Source organism: Oncorhynchus clarkii, chromosome 4, assembly GCF_045791955.1.
Source record: "Oncorhynchus clarkii lewisi isolate Uvic-CL-2024 chromosome 4, UVic_Ocla_1.0, whole genome shotgun sequence".
Classification (NCBI taxonomy): domain Eukaryota; kingdom Metazoa; phylum Chordata; class Actinopteri; order Salmoniformes; family Salmonidae; genus Oncorhynchus; species Oncorhynchus clarkii.
In genome coordinates, this window is record NC_092150.1 from 10,106,587 (window position 1) to 10,123,017 (window position 16,431).

The 16,431-nt window shown below is 38.9% G+C and overlaps 9 non-coding genes across 9 annotated transcripts; all 9 read right to left on the minus strand.

Moving 5' to 3' along the window:
* Nucleotides 1-83: 83 nt before the first annotated feature.
* Nucleotides 84-299, minus strand: LOC139408107 (small nucleolar RNA U3). Its single transcript, XR_011634166.1, has one exon. It is a non-coding gene; the product is annotated as a small nucleolar RNA U3 (small nucleolar RNA).
* Nucleotides 300-1,086: 787 nt separating this feature from the next.
* On the minus strand, nt 1,087-1,302 carry LOC139408187 (small nucleolar RNA U3). Its single transcript, XR_011634238.1, has one exon. It is a non-coding gene; the product is annotated as a small nucleolar RNA U3 (small nucleolar RNA).
* A 787-nt stretch (nt 1,303-2,089) lies between these two features.
* On the minus strand, nt 2,090-2,305 carry LOC139408188 (small nucleolar RNA U3). Its single transcript, XR_011634239.1, has one exon. It is a non-coding gene; the product is annotated as a small nucleolar RNA U3 (small nucleolar RNA).
* Nucleotides 2,306-3,092: 787 nt separating this feature from the next.
* Nucleotides 3,093-3,308, minus strand: LOC139408181 (small nucleolar RNA U3). Its single transcript, XR_011634234.1, has one exon. It is a non-coding gene; the product is annotated as a small nucleolar RNA U3 (small nucleolar RNA).
* Nucleotides 3,309-4,095: 787 nt separating this feature from the next.
* Nucleotides 4,096-4,311, minus strand: LOC139408102 (small nucleolar RNA U3). Its single transcript, XR_011634162.1, has one exon. It is a non-coding gene; the product is annotated as a small nucleolar RNA U3 (small nucleolar RNA).
* Nucleotides 4,312-5,099: 788 nt separating this feature from the next.
* Nucleotides 5,100-5,315, minus strand: LOC139408105 (small nucleolar RNA U3). Its single transcript, XR_011634164.1, has one exon. It is a non-coding gene; the product is annotated as a small nucleolar RNA U3 (small nucleolar RNA).
* A 788-nt stretch (nt 5,316-6,103) lies between these two features.
* LOC139408184 (small nucleolar RNA U3) lies at nt 6,104-6,319 on the minus strand. The gene has a single exon (XR_011634236.1). It is a non-coding gene; the product is annotated as a small nucleolar RNA U3 (small nucleolar RNA).
* A 787-nt stretch (nt 6,320-7,106) lies between these two features.
* On the minus strand, nt 7,107-7,322 carry LOC139408186 (small nucleolar RNA U3). The gene has a single exon (XR_011634237.1). It is a non-coding gene; the product is annotated as a small nucleolar RNA U3 (small nucleolar RNA).
* A 786-nt stretch (nt 7,323-8,108) lies between these two features.
* LOC139408190 (small nucleolar RNA U3) lies at nt 8,109-8,324 on the minus strand. The gene has a single exon (XR_011634240.1). It is a non-coding gene; the product is annotated as a small nucleolar RNA U3 (small nucleolar RNA).
* Between the last annotated feature and the right edge of the window lie 8,107 nt (nt 8,325-16,431).

Here is a 16,431-nt window from a genome sequence, read left to right on the forward strand (position 1 = left end):
CAGGACTGTTTCTTGAGGTTTTATTTTACTAACGATAAGGATTTGGGAGACATTTCAGTAGTTTTTATTGTACATGGTTAACATCCACTCAGAACATATTCCCTTCATCCACGTTCATTGAAAAACAAGGAACAGTCATCAAAGGTGGAAGAAAAATGAGCAAAGTCCTTTCTAGCCACCAGATTCATGCTCTGAATGGGAATATCTTGAATCGTCATCATGGATAGCGAGATCTACCACTTTAGACACACATTTCTCAAGTAACGCACTATAGAAATGATCCCTGAAAGTATAGTCTTGGAGCATAAGTTGTTGTGATCAAGGTGGAGCATCTTGAAAAGAGCATTTGCACCACCGGTTTGTGTTGCATTCTCAGCATCAACAGTTGTTGCAATCAAATTATGTTAATTATGGAGAATTGCTAGGTTCCTCAATTGAGAAAAATGGTCAACGATGCTGGTTGCCAACAGGCAAAATATGACTTAATGTTGATGGACAGCCATCCATATTTCAAAGCAGGTTATTTGTGTTGAATTCTACCCCCTTTTAAACATTGTGTGTTTTAGCTATAGACGTATGGGTTGTACCATCAGATTCGTCTCTGTCTTCAGCATCCAGTGGTACCAAGAGTTAGTCTGTGTGATTAACGGGGGCTGAGATAGAGCTGTGTTTGTGAGACAAAGACGGATTCCGAAGGTGCCCAGGCCCGGGTCTTTTTTTTAAAGAAACATCTGTAGAGTCAGAATGGTTTGAATTACAAACTACTAAAAGCTATCTATGAAAAGCTGAGACTCTATCGAACATGCACATGTAACATGTTTTGCTCTATGACGCTCACAAGCTACCAAAAAGTTGTTAGAAAGTACAAGGTTCTTCTATGTATGAAGGTCAAAGGTTGTCCTGAAAGGAAAATGTTAAAACTCCTAATTTTGAAGCAAAATATAAGGGCTGGACATGGAGATCAACAAAAGCCAGAAAACTGAAAAGATTATTGCTGGGGTCTCAAGACTGTTTCTTGAGGTTTTATTTTACTAACGATAAGGATTTGGGAGACATTTCAGTAGTTTTTATTGTACATGGTTAACATCCACTCAGAACATATTCCCTTCATCCACGTTCATTGAAGAACAAGGAACAGTCATCAAAGGTGGAAGAAAAATGAGCAAAGTCATTTCTAGCCACCAGATTCATGCTCTGAATGGGAATATCTTGAATCGTCATCATGGATAGCGAGATCTACCACTTTGGACACACATTTCTCAAGTAACGCACTATAGAAATGATCCCTGAAAGTATAGTCTTGGTGCATAAGTTGTTGTGATCAAGGTGGAGCATCTTGAAAAGAGCATTTGCACCACCGGTTTGTGTTGCATTCTCAGCATCAACAGTTGTTGCAATCAAATTATGTTAATTATGGAGAATTGCTAGGTTCCTCAATTGAGAAAAATGGTCAACGATGCTGGTTGCCAACAGGTAAAATATGACTTAACGTTGATGGACAGCCATCCATATTTCAAAGCCGGTTATTTGTGTTGAATTCTACCCCCTTTTAAACATTGTGTGTTTTAGCTATAGACGTATGGGTTGTACCATCAGCTTCGTCTCTGTCTTCAGCATCCAGTGGTACCAAGAGTTAGTCTGTGTGATTAACGGGGGCTGAGATAGAGCTGTGTTTGTGAGACAAAGACGGATTCCGAAGGTGCCTAGGCCCGGGTCTTTTTTTTACAGAAACATCTGTAGAGTCAGAATGGTTTGAATTACAAACTACTAAAAGCTAACTCTGAAAAGCTGAGACTCTATCGAACATGCACATGTAACATGTTTTGCTCTATGACGCTCACAAGCTACCAAAAAGTTGTTAGAAAGTACAAGGTTCTTCTACGTATGAAGGTCAAAGGTTGTCCTGAAAGGAAAATGTTAAAACTCCTAATTTTGAAGCAAAATATAAGGGCTGGACATGGAGATCAACAAAAGCCAGAAAACTGAAAAGATTATTGCTGGGGTCTCAAGACTGTTTCTTGAGGTTTTATTTTACTAACGATAAGGATTTGGGAGACATTTCAGTAGTTTTTATTGTACATGGTTAACATCCACTCAGAACATATTCCCTTCATCCACGTTCATTGAAGAACAAGGAACAGTCATCAAAGGTGGAAGAAAAATGAGCAAAGTCATTTCTAGCCACCAGATTCATGCTCTGAATGGGAATATCTTGAATCGTCATCATGGATAGCGAGATCTACCACTTTGGACACACATTTCTCAAGTAACGCACTATAGAAATGAACCCTGAAAGTATAGTCTTGGTGCATAAGTTGTTGTGATCAAGGTGGAGCATCTTGAAAAGAGCATTTGCACCACCGGTTTGTGTTGCATTCTCAGCATCAACAGTTGTTGCAATCAAATTATGTTAATTATGGAGAATTGCTAGGTTCCTCAATTGAGAAAAATGGTCAACGATGCTGGTTGCCAACAGGTAAAATATGACTTAACGTTGATGGACAGCCATCCATATTTCAAAGCCGGTTATTTGTGTTGAATTCTACCCCCTTTTAAACATTGTGTGTTTTAGCTATAGACGTATGGGTTGTACCATCAGATTTGTCTCTGTCTTCAGCATCCAGTGGTACCAAGAGTTAGTCTGTGTGATTAACGGGGGCTGAGATAGAGCTGTGTTTGTGAGACAAAGACGGATTCCGAAGGTGCCTAGGCCCGGGTCTTTTTTTACAGAAACATCTGTAGAGTCAGAATGGTTTGAATTACAAACTACTAAAAGCTATCTATGAAAAGCTGAGACTCTATCGAACATGCACATGTAACATGTTTTGCTCTATGACGCTCACAAGCTACCAAAAAGTTGTTAGAAAGTACAAGGTTCTTCTACGTATGAAGGTCAAAGGTTGTCCTGAAAGGAAAATGTTAAAACTCCTAATTTTGAAGCAAAATATAAGGGCTGGACATGGAGATCAACAAAAGCCAGAAAACTGAAAAGATTATTGCTGGGGTCTCAGGACTGATTCATGAGGTTTTATTTTACTAACGATAAGGATTTGGGAGACATTTCAGTAGTTTTTAATTGTACATGGTTAACATCCACTCAGAACATATTCCCTTCATCCACGTTCATTGAAGAACAAGGAACAGTCATCAAAGGTGGAAGAAAAATGAGCAAAGTCATTTCTAGCCACCAGATTCATGCTCTGAATGGGAATATCTTGAATCGTCATCATGGATAGCGAGATCTACCACTTTAGACACACATTTCTCAAGTAACGCACTATAGAAATGATCCCTGAAAGTATAGTCTTGGTGCATAAGTTGTTGTGATCAAGGTGGAGCATCTTGAAAAGAGCATTTGCACCACCGGTTTGTGTTGCATTCTCAGCATCAACAGTTGTTGCAATCAAATGATGTTAATTATGGAGAATTGCTAGGTTCCTCAATTGAGAAAAATGGTCAACGATGCTGGTTGCCAACAGGTAAAATATGACTTAATGTTGATGGACAGCCATCCATATTTCAAAGCCGGTTATTTGTGTTGAATTCTACCCCCTTTTAAACATTGTGTGTTTTAGCTATAGACGTATGGGTTGTACCATCAGATTTGTCTCTGTCTTCAGCATCCAGTGGTACCAAGAGTTAGTATGTGTGATTAACGGGGGCTGAGATAGAGCTGTGTTTGTGAGACAAAGACGGATTCCGAAGGTGCCTAGGCCCGGGTCTTTTTTTTACAGAAACATCTGTAGAGTCAGAATGGTTTGAATTACAAACTACTAAAAGCTATCTATGAAAAGCTGAGACTCTATCGAACATGCACATGTAACATGTTTTGCTCTATGACGCTCACAAGCTACAAAAAAGTTGTTAGAAAGTACAAGGTTCTTCTACGTATGAAGGTCAAAGGTTGTCCTGAAAGGAAAATGTTAAAACTCCTCATTTTGAAGCAAAATATAAGGGCTGGACATGGAGATCAACGAAAGCCAGAAAACTGAAAAGATTATTGCTGGGGTCTCAAGACTGTTTCTTGAGGTTTTATTTTACTAACGATAAGGATTTGGGAGACATTTCAGTAGTTTTTATTGTACATGGTTAACATCCACTCAGAACATAGTCCCTTCATCCACGTTCATTGAAGAACAAGGAACAGTCATCAAAGGTGGAAGAAAAATGAGCAAAGTCATTTCTAGCCACCAGATTCATGCTCTGAATGGGAATATCTTGAATCGTCATCATGGATAGCGAGATCTACCACTTTAGACACACATTTCTCAAGTAACGCACTATAGAAATGATCCCTGAAAGTATAGTCTTGGTGCATAAGTTGTTGTGATCAAGGTGGAGCATCTTGAAAAGAGCATTTGCACCACCGGTTTGTGTTGCATTCTCAGCATCAACAGTTGTTGCAATCAAATTATGTTAATTATGGAGAATTGCTAGGTTCCTCAATTGAGAAAAATGGTCAACGATGCTGGTTGCCAACAGGTAAAATATGACTTAATGTTGATGGACAGCCATCCATATTTCAAAGCCGGTTATTTGTGTTGAATTCTACCCCCTTTTAAACATTGTGTGTTTTAGCTATAGACGTATGGGTTGTACCATCAGATTCGTCTCTGTCTTCTCCATCCAGTGGTACCAAGAGTTAGTCTGTGTGATTAACGGGGGCTGAGATAGAGCTGTGTTTGTGAGACAAAGACGGATTCCGAAGGTGCCTAGGCCCGGGTCTTTTTTTTACAGAAACATCTGTAGAGTCAGAATGGTTTGAATTACAAACTACTAAAAGCTACCTATGAAAAGCTGAGACTCTATCGAACATGCACATGTAACATGTTTTGCTCTATGACGCTCACAAGCTACCAAAAAGTTGTTAGAAAGTACAAGGTTCTTCTACGTATGAAGGTCAAAGGTTGTCCTGAAAGGAAAATGTTAAAACACCTCATTTTGAAGCAAAATATAAGGGCTGGACATGGAGATCAACGAAAGCCAGAAAACTGAAAAGATTATTGCTGGGGTCTCAGGACTGATTCATGAGGTTTTATTTTACTAACGATAAGGATTTGGGAGACATTTCAGTAGTTTTTAATTGTACATGGTTAACATCCACTCAGAACATATTCCCTTCATCCACGTTCATTGAAGAACAAGGAACAGTCATCAAAGGTGGAAGAAAAATCAGCAAAGTCATTTCTAGCCACCAGATTCATGCTCTGAATGGGAATATCTTGAATCGTCATCATGGATAGCGAGATCTACCACTTTAGACACACATTTCTCAAGTAACGCACTATAGAAATGACCCCTGAAAGTATAGTCTTGCTGTATAAGTTGTTGTGGTCAAGGTGGAGCATCTTGGAAAGAGCATTTGCACCACCGGTTTGTGTTGCATTCTCAGCATCAACAGTTGTTGCAATCAAATTATGTTAATTATGGAGAATTGCTAGGTTCCTCAATTGAGAAAAATGGTCAACGATGCTGGTTGCCAACAGGTAAAATATGACTTAATGTTGATGGACAGCCATCCATATTTCAAAGCCGGTTATTTGTGTTGAATTCTACCCCCTTTTAAACATTGTGTGTTTTAGCTATAGACGTATGGGTTGTACCATCAGATTCGTCTCTGTCTTCAGCATCCAGTGGTACCAAGAGTTAGTCTGTGTGATTAACGGGGGCTGAGATGGAGCTGTGTTTGTGAGACAAAGACGGATTCCGAAGGTGCCCAGGCCCGGGTCTTTTTTTTACAGAAACATCTGTAGAGTCAGAATGGTTTGAATTACAAACTACTAAAAGCTATCTATGAAAAGCTGAGACTCTATCGAACATGCACATGTAACATGTTTTGCTCTATGACGCTCACAAGCTACCAAAAAGTTGTTAGAAAGTACAAGGTTCTTCTACGTATGAAGGTCAAAGGTTGTCCTGAAAGGAAAATGTTAAAACTCCTAATTTTGAAGCAAAATATAAGGGCTGGACATGGAGATCAACAAAAGCCAGAAAACTGAAAAGATTATTGCTGGGGTCTCAGGACTGATTCATGAGGTTTTATTTTACTAACGATAAGGATTTGGGAGACATTTCAGTAGTTTTTAATTGTACATGGTTAACATCCACTCAGAACATATTCCCTTCATCCACGTTCATTGAAGAACAAGGAACAGTCATCAAAGGTGGAAGAAAAATGAGCAAAGTCATTTCTAGCCACCAGATTCATGCTCTGAATGGGAATATCTTGAATCGTCATCATGGATAGCGAGATCTACCACTTTAGACACACATTTCTCAAGTAACGCACTATAGAAATGATCCCTGAAAGTATAGTCTTGGTGCATAAGTTGTTGTGATCAAGGTGGAGCATCTTGAAAAGAGCATTTGCACCACCGGTTTGTGTTGCATTCTCAGCATCAACAGTTGTTGCAATCAAATTATGTTAATTATGGAGAATTGCTAGGTTCCTCAATTGAGAAAAATGGTCAACGATGCTGGTTGCCAACAGGTAAAATATGACTTAATGTTGATGGACAGCCATCCATATTTCAAAGCCGGTTATTTGTGTTGAATTCTACCCCCTTTTAAACATTGTGTGTTTTAGCTATAGACGTATGGGTTGTACCATCAGATTCGTCTCTGTCTTCAGCATCCAGTGGTACCAAGAGTTAGTCTGTGTGATTAACGGGGGCTGAGATGGAGCTGTGTTTGTGAGACAAAGACGGATTCCGAAGGTGCCCAGGCCCGGGTCTTTTTTTTACAGAAACATCTGTAGAGTCAGAATGGTTTGAATTACAAACTACTAAAAGCTATCTATGAAAAGCTGAGACTCTATCGAACATGCACATGTAACATGTTTTGCTCTATGACGCTCACAAGCTACCAAAAAGTTGTTAGAAAGTACAAGGTTCTTCTACGTATGAAGGTCAAAGGTTGTCCTGAAAGGAAAATGTTAAAACTCCTAATTTTGAAGCAAAATATAAGGGCTGGACATGGAGATCAACAAAAGCCAGAAAACTGAAAAGATTATTGCTGGGGTCTCAGGACTGATTCATGAGGTTTTATTTTACTAACGATAAGGATTTGGGAGACATTTCAGTAGTTTTTATTGTACATGGTTAACATCCACTCAGAACATATTCCCTTCATCCACGTTCATTGAAGAACAAGGAACAGTCATCAAAGGTGGAAGAAAAATGAGCAAAGTCATTTCTAGCCACCAGATTCATGCTCTGAATGGGAATATCTTGAATCGTCATCATGGATAGCGAGATCTACCACTTTAGACACACATTTCTCAAGTAACGCACTATAGAAATGATCCCTGAAAGTATAGTCTTGGTGCATAAGTTGTTGTGATCAAGGTGGAGCATCTTGAAAAGAGCATTTGCACCACCGGTTTGTGTTGCATTCTCAGCATCAACAGTTGTTGCAATCAAATGATGTTAATTATGGAGAATTGCTAGGTTCCTCAATTGAGAAAAATGGTCAACGATGCTGGTTGCCAACAGGTAAAATATGACTTAATGTTGATGGACAGCCATCCATATTTCAAAGCCGGTTATTTGTGTTGAATTCTACCCCCTTTTAAACATTGTGTGTTTTAGCTATAGACGTATGGGTTGTACCATCAGATTCGTCTCTGTCTTCAGCATCCAGTGGTACCAAGAGTTAGTCTGTGTGATTAACGGGGGCTGAGATAGAGCTGTGTTTGTGAGACAAAGACGGATTCCGAAGGTGCCTAGGCCCGGGTCTTTTTTTTACAGAAACATCTGTAGAGTCAGAATGGTTTGAATTACAAACTACTAAAAGCTATCTATGAAAAGCTGAGACTCTATCGAACATGCACATGTAACATGTTTTGCTCTATGACGCTCACAAGCTACAAAAAAGTTGTTAGAAAGTACAAGGTTCTTCTACGTATGAAGGTCAAAGGTTGTCCTGAAAGGAAAATGTTAAACACCTCATTTTGAAGCAAAATATAAGGGCTGGACATGGAGATCAACGAAAGCCAGAAAACTGAAAAGATTATTGCTGGGGTCTAAGGACTGATTCATGAGGTTTTATTTTACTAACGATAAGGATTTGGGAGACATTTCAGTAGTTTTTATTGTACATGGTTAACATCCACTCAGAACATATTCCCTTCATCCACGTTCATTGAAGAACAAGGAACAGTCATCAAAGGTGGAAGAAAAATGAGCAAAGTCATTTCTAGCCACCAGATTCATGCTCTGAATGGGAATATCTTAAATCGTCATCATGGATTGCGAGATCTACCACTTTAGACACACATTTCTCAAGTAAAGCACTATAGAAATGACCCCTGAAAGTATAGTCTTGCTGTATAAGTTGTTGTGATCAAGGTGGAGCATCTTGGAAAGAGCATTTGCACCACCGGTTTGTGTTGCATTCTCAGCATCAACAGTTGTTGCAATCAAATTATGTTAATTATGGAGAATTGCTAGGTTCCTCAATTGAGAAATATGGTCAACGATGCTGGTTGCCAACAGGTAAAATATGACCTAATGTTGGTGGACAGCCATCCATATTTCAAAGCCGGTTATTTGTGTTCAATTCTACCCCCTTTTAAACATTGTGTGTTTTAGCTATAGACGTATGGGTTGTACCATCAGATTTGTCTCTGTCTTCCTCATCCAGTTGTTCCAAGAGTCACTCTGTGTGACTGTCAGAAAAATTCAGAGGATTTTTGCTGTGGTCTCAAGACTGATAGAGACTGCCTCCACTATACCATTTCAACTTCAACATTTCAACATCATCAACACACCTCTGCTTAGTCTAATACACCGATCACTAATAGATACCAAAAACAATTTTGTCCAATCTAAATATTATGGATTTCTGTGTGTGTGTGTGTGTGTGTGTGTGTGTGTGTGTGTGTGTGTGTGTGTGTGTTTGTGTGTGTGTGTTTGTTTTCTCCAGTGAGATACGGTTGAAGACGGATGTTTACATACACCAAATACATTTAAACTCAGTCTTTCACGATTCCTAACGTTTAATTCTAGCAAAAATCCCTGTCAGAAGTTGTCATACACTCAATTAGTATTTGGTAGCATTGACTTTAAATTGTTTAACTTGGGTAAAACGATTCAGGTAGCCTTCCACAATCTTCCCACAATAAGTTGGGTGAATTTTGGCCCATTCCTTCCTGACATAGCTGGTGTAACTGAGTCAGGTTTGTAGGCCTCCTTGCTCGCACATGCTTTTTTAGTTCTGCCCACTAATGTTCTATAGAATTGAGGTCACGGTTTTGTGATGGCCACTCCAATACCTTGACTTTGTTGTCCTTAAGCCATTTTGCCACAACTTTGTAAGTATGCTTGGGGTCATTGTCCATTTGGAAGACCCATTTGCGACCAAGCTTTAACTTTCTGACTGATGTCTTGAGATGTTGCTTCAATACATCCACATAATTTATCTTGACGCTGCCACCCCCTTGCTTCACAGTTGGAATGGTGTTCTTCTGCCTCCCCCTTTTTCCTCCAAACATAATGATGGTCATTATGGCCAAAGAGTTCTATTGTTGTTTCATCAGAACAGAGGACATTTCTCCAGGAAGTATGATCTTTGTCCCCATGTGCAGTTGCAAACCGTAGTATGGCTTTTTTATGGTGGTTTTTGAGCAGTGGCTTCTTCCTTGCTGAGCAGCCTTTCAGGTTATGTTGATATAAGACTCGTTTTACTGTGGATATAGATACTTTTGTATCTGTTCCCTCCAGCATCTTCACAAGGTCCTTTGCTGTTGTTCGAGGATTTATTTACACATCAAAGTACATTTACCTCTATAAGACAGAAAGTGTCTCCTTCCTGAGCAGTATAGTCACATGTTGTTTACACTTGCATTCAATTGTTTGTACAGTATGGGTTGTACCATCAGATTTGGCTTTGTCTTTCACATCCAGTGGTACCAAGAGTTAGACTTTTATTTTTCCTTTATCTAACGAGGCAAGTCAGTTTAGAACAAATTCTTATTTTCAATGACGGCCTAGGAACAGTGAGTTAACGGCCTGTTCAGAGGGGGAACGACAGATTTGTGCCTTGTCAGCTTGGGGATTTGAACTTGCAACCATTTCGGTTACTATTGCAACGCTCTAACCACTATGCTACCCTGCCACCCCACTTGTGGATGTCTACAATTTCTTTCTGAGGTCTTGGCTGATTTCCTTTGATTTTCCCATAACGTCAGTCAAAGAATCACTGAGTTTGAAGGTAGGCCTTGAAATACATCCACAGGTACACCTCCTATTGACTCAAATGATGTCAATTAGCCTATCAGAAGCTTCTAAAGCCATTACATAATTTTATGGAATTTCCAAGCTGTGTAAAGGCACAGTCAACTTAGTTTATGTAAACGTCTGACCCGCTGGAATTGTGATACAGTGAATTATAAGTGAAATAATCTGTCTGTAAACATTTGTTGTAAAAATGACTTGTGTCATGCACAAAGTAGATGTCCCAACTGACTTGCTAAAACTATAGTTTGTTAACAAGAAATTTGTGGAGTTGTTGAAATACGAGTTTTAATGACTCCAACCTAAGTGTATGTAAACTTCAGACTTCAACTGTACATTCAGCCTCTTGTGAATTGAAGGAAAATTATGAAACACAGAGACAAAAGTTAAATTATTTTATGTTAAACCAAAAAAATGATTGGTACACTTTTGGGGGAAGCCTGGCTTCCCTTGGCATCCATAAATACACATCACTGACAGGGGTTGTATTTGAAGTCGAAATGGAGGTTAGTAACTGTCCATCTGATGTCCAGTGGTGCTTTGCGGTATGAACTTTCTGTCCTGCTTTAATATAAATGCATCTCCTGAAGGCTTCAATTCACAAATAATCTATAAATGTATATCATGCTTTATACAGATTCATGTGTATGACATAACCATCAATAGATTTTTTCACATCTATTCATTTTTTATAGTGCATGAAATACGGTTATAGATGATTTGTGATCCATTTATGCAGTGCTTTTGAAGCTTTATAAAGCCTTCATAAGATGCACTTCAAATAAAGCGGGACCAAACATTCTGTACGAGAAAATAAATAAGATAAACACGAAAAAAGCCACTAAATAGCAAAGTTGGGTTGGAACTCGTAAGATAATGCCCTACTCCGTCATCACCATCTTATCAAAGGAGATGATGGCATCTGCACAAGGATAATGCACTAAAACATTACAAATGTGTTATTTTGTTACGTGTGTGCTGAAATTGGGCCCATTTTTTTCATGGGGATGTTGACTTGGAAGTTGTGTCTGTACGTGACAAACTGAAGAACTTTCCACCTGAACGTAGTTCATGCTTTGCTCTCACTATCCAACTGGTTGTCCGTGATGACCCAGAGCAGGCTGGCTCATTTAGACAAGTGCTAGGCAAGGTGTCTAGAATATTGTCCCAAACCATACAGAGCTACTGGAGGACCACAACAAACTAAATATTTCAAATGTGACAAGATGGAATAGCTAGCTGAATATGCTCAGGTCAATTCTGAGAGTTACACCAGAAGTCCTCAGTCGGCTCCATGACTCATGCAGGCTCATAGCCACTGACATGGAAAAGCATCTGAAAGCTTTGTGAAACTCTGGAGACATTTTACGGATTCCACTGAAATGGTCCAGGTGGACCAGGTTGTAACCAGCAGCTAATTCCATAACATGTGCCAAAGGTCTTTGCCTCACAAATGACATAACAAAATGCTTAAAACCATGAAGTTCTCGGAGAAGAACGGCTGTCGAAGAGATGGAGTGTTTCAGTTGGCAACATGCCTGGATCCACGCTTGAAAGTGGATTGGTGTTCTGGGGATGAGGCAAACAGTATGAAGGATCTTCTCCTTGCAAAGGTCACCCCTCTTCTGGATATGCAGAGGTACCGTACCTGCAACCCCTACAACACAGTCACGCTCTAAACTCTTGAGTACATGACTGACCGTTCCAGTAGGAAATCCATGTTCATGGCCGCCAACAACGCTGCTGTTGAAATCGCAGCATACTTGAGTAAACCATGTGCCCCAGAGCATTCTGCTTGTTGTTGTGTTTAACACACAATCCGGGGAGACTGTATCATCTGCATATAAATGTGTGAGAGAGCTTCCTACTGCCTGAGCTATGTTGTTAATGTAAATTGAGAAGAGTGTGAAAGTATGGATCCTAGACATTTTTCACATAAATATGTTATATATGTTCAAACTCAGAATCGAATGATTCCCAAAAACAATAAAGTTCTGTGATAGTACGTTTTGATTTATTGCTGATTTTCCGCATTTTCAAAGTCCCGTCAGGAAGCCTGATTTCAGATGTGTCTCTGTAAACAGGATTATTAGGAACATTGTTATTCTTGCAAAGTATGTAAATGTTTTAATCAAACTTTTATACAAATCTTCGTATTATTGTGTTCATGTAAATGTAGCCACTGTCATTTTGTAATTTTTGGGTGAACTATCTTATTAATATGTCTTTTTTATATATTATATGGACTTTTAGCATACTACATTTATTTGTTCTCTATTACACAAAACAAAGTCACAGGTGCAACAGGAATGTTTATTTAGCTTTTTATCTAAATGTTTATTGCTATCAAGTGGTGAGGCACGCATGTTTTAAATTTCATGTTTGTGAACTATGGTGGTGTTTATATATATTTTTCTCACAAAAGCATAAACCCCAAATTGAGAGAATTCTGCCGGGACATTTAAAAATGATGAACCTGGCAGAACATAATAGCGAACTGAGCAACATTAGTAATTGAATGACCCATTATTGTAAACGACGTCTTTAAGCTCTGTCTCTTATAAATGGTGCTCACTGTGATGCTGTCAACCCTCTGAACTGCAGCATGGTATTCAACATGCCACATGCCTTTTATCACTTCTACCCCCCCACAAACCCTATCTAATTCAGACACCACCCCTCAACCCGGCCATGCCTAAAATGTGTTCTTAAAGTAAAGCATATGTGCAAAGTTGCATAAGAGTACAAACACTGTAATTGAAAACTTTTGATGCAAGCCTGAGTCAAAACAGAACCTCTAAACCTTTAGTTTAGTTAATAATCATTTATTTTTTACATATTAACCTTGTACATCTCTGTATATCTGTCCCCCTGCACGCAAATTACATTGTGTGAACACCCAAACCTATGAAAAATGGTACGACACTGGCCCATAACTTCAGATTACATAACTACACAGAAAATTGGCCAGTGTTACCTAGTGTTGATTGACGCACATAATAAAAAAAATCCCCATCAAAATCCATCAGTTTAAACTAGAGATATTCGTTTTTTTTGCATGGGCTGCATCTCAATCGACCACATCCGTCTATGTGAGCCTTCCGCAAGTATGGTGGAAAGTAGTTGATTTACAGTGTGTTTGTCAGACCATGAGACATCCCGAAAATCCGTCTTCTCACAAAAACATCTGTAGTGTCCGAACGGTTTACGTTTTGCACAAGTGTTACGGGACTCGTCTAAAGTCAGTAACGCTGATGTGCCAACTTCTGTCTGTAGAGTCCGGACCATTTGAGCTACAAACTATTATGACTCTCGTGAAAACAATGGTGTTCTCCATTTTGCTTTACGACCCCCACAAGTGTCACAAGACTCGTTTGAAGGTAACCAATACAAGCAAATGGAAGTATGGAGGTAGTTTTGTGCAAACAAAAATAAGAGGTTAATAAATGTGTCCAAAAAAACAAAAATATTAGCTGAGCCTTCTTTTGTCTCCTAAACATAGGACAGACACTTCAAAACCTTATTTCTTAAGATTTTTTTTTTTTACAGTTTTTTTGCTTTTTATTAATGTGTTATACAATGCGTTTCTATGGGCTATAGTAATACAGACCAAATTCTATATTTGATCAAATAACTTCGTAAAAAAAATTGTGTGTGTGGGGGGGGGTTATCTAAAGGGGTCCTAAAATTCTAAATCAAATATCTAAATGATCCATGGTACGACCATCTTAACACAATTCCATAAACTTTTAGAGTAACAATAATTTGTTTAAATGCAATAGAGCAGGTATTCCCAAACTTGGATACGGGTACACTCAATGTCGTCAGGGGTACGCCAACTAAAAATGTGATTCAATTTTTTTTAATATATATATATAAATCTTCACATCGGGGCTATACATTTGGGTGAGGTTTTTATCTTGACTGAGTAGCCTTGTTTCAGTGCCAAATATAAGATTAAAGCATAGTGTTCAGTGAAGTAACAACACAAGGTCAAATACAGGAAGCCTAGTCAAATAAGTAACATCCAATCACATTAACGTTATTCTCTCGCGGGAACTCCACTATAGGTCTGTATGTAGCTAAATGTAGCTGTTGCTCATGTTGGTATCAGTACTGATGGTGCAAAAGACATAACAGGGAGATATAGTGGAGTGCAAGCAGTTTCTCCCGACACCACTTGGATGCACTGCAGCTTCCACTGAGAGGCTCTTGCTGCCAAGGGAATGCCTGACAGCTTGAAAGTTGTTTTGTACACTACAGTGAAAATTGTTCACTTTGTTTAAGCAAGGCCCCTGAACTCTTGTGTATATTCTACACTGTGCAATGATATGGGTAGAGACTATGTAGTGCTTTTACAAAATACGGAAGTGCGCTGGTTATCAAGGGGCAAAGTATTGACACTTTATTTTAAATTGAGAGACAAACTTATTGTTTTCTTTACGGACCATCATTTTCACTTGTCTGACCTCTTGCATGATGGCGAGTTTCTCACACGACTGGCCTATCTGGGTGATGTTTTTTCCCACCTGAATAATCTGAATCTAGGATTACAGGGACTCTCTGCAACTATATTCAATGTGCGGGGGACAAAATTGAGGCTATGCTTAACTTTTTATCGCTGCAGGGGCAGTGTTGAGTAGCTTGGTTAAAAGGTGCCCATATCAAACGGCCTGCTCCTCAGTTATAGTTGCTAATATTTGCACATTATTTTTAGTATTGGATAGAAAACACTGACGTTTCTAAAACTGTTTGAATTATGTCTGTGAGTATAACATAACTAATATAGCAGGCAAAAACCTGAGAAATTCCACTTCCTGTTTTTTTTCTGGAGGTGGCAGATTTCCAACCAAGGTCTCATTGAAATTACAGCGAGATATGGATGAGTTTTCACTTCCTACGCCTTCCACTAGATGTCAGCAGTCAATAGAACTTTGTCTGATGATTCTAATGTGAAGGGAGGTCGATTGACACAGGAAATAGTCACCACAGCCATGAGTGGACCATGCTTTCACCAGGCGCATTCACAGGGGAAGGACTTGCGTTCCATCACTCATCTGAAGTCATTCTAATTCTCCGGTTGGAACGTTATTCAAGATATATGTAAACAACATTCTAAAGATTGATTCAGTACATTGTTTGACATGTTTCTACTGACTGTTACGGAACTTTTGGACATTTCGTCACGTTATAGTGGACGCGCTTTGTGACTTTGGAATTGTTTACCAAATGCACTAACCAAAGTAGCTAATTGGACATAAATAACGGACATTTTCGAAGAAATCAGGCATTTATTGTGGACCTGGGATTTCTAGGACTGCATTCTGATGAAGTTCATCAAAGGTAAGGAAACATTTATCATGTATTTTCTGCTTTCTGTTGACGCCAACATGGAGGCTAATTTGGCTACTATTCTGAGCGCCATCTCAGATTATTGCATGGGTTGCTTTTTCCGTAAACTTTTTTTGAAATCTGACACGGCGGTTGCATTAAGGAGAGGTATATCTATAATTCCATGTGTATAACTTGTATTATCATCTACATTTATGATGAGTATTTCTGTTGAAACGATTTGGCTATGCAAAATCACTTGATGTTTTTGGAACTAGTGAATCCAATGTAAACTCCGATTTTTTTATATAAATATGAACTTTATCAAGCAAAACATGCATGTATTGTGTAACATGAAGTCCTATGAGTGTCATCTGATGAAGATAATTCAAGGTTAGTGATTCATTTTATCTTTATTTCTGTTTTTTGTGAATGCTATATTTTGCTGGACAATGGCTGTGCTTATTGTGGTTTGGTGGAGACCTAACATAATCGTTTGTAGTGCTTTCGCTGAAAAGCCTATTTGAAATCGGACACTTTGGTGGGATTAACAACGAGAATAGCTTTAAAATGATATAAAACACATGTATGTTTTAGAAATTGTAATTATGAGATTTCTGTGGTTTGAATTTGGCGCCCTCTATTTTCATTGGTAGTTGTCATATCGATCCCGATATCGGGATTGCAGCCATAACAGGATAAGAAGTTGCAGCTCTTCTCTGTCTGCATTAACAAGGACAACACACAGGTCTTTCCATCATTGTATGATTTTTTGTGTGCAAATGAACTCAAGTTTACGGACAATGTCTAATGTGATATAGCGAAGCACCTGAGTGAGTTGGGTGCGCAATTACGCAGGTACTTT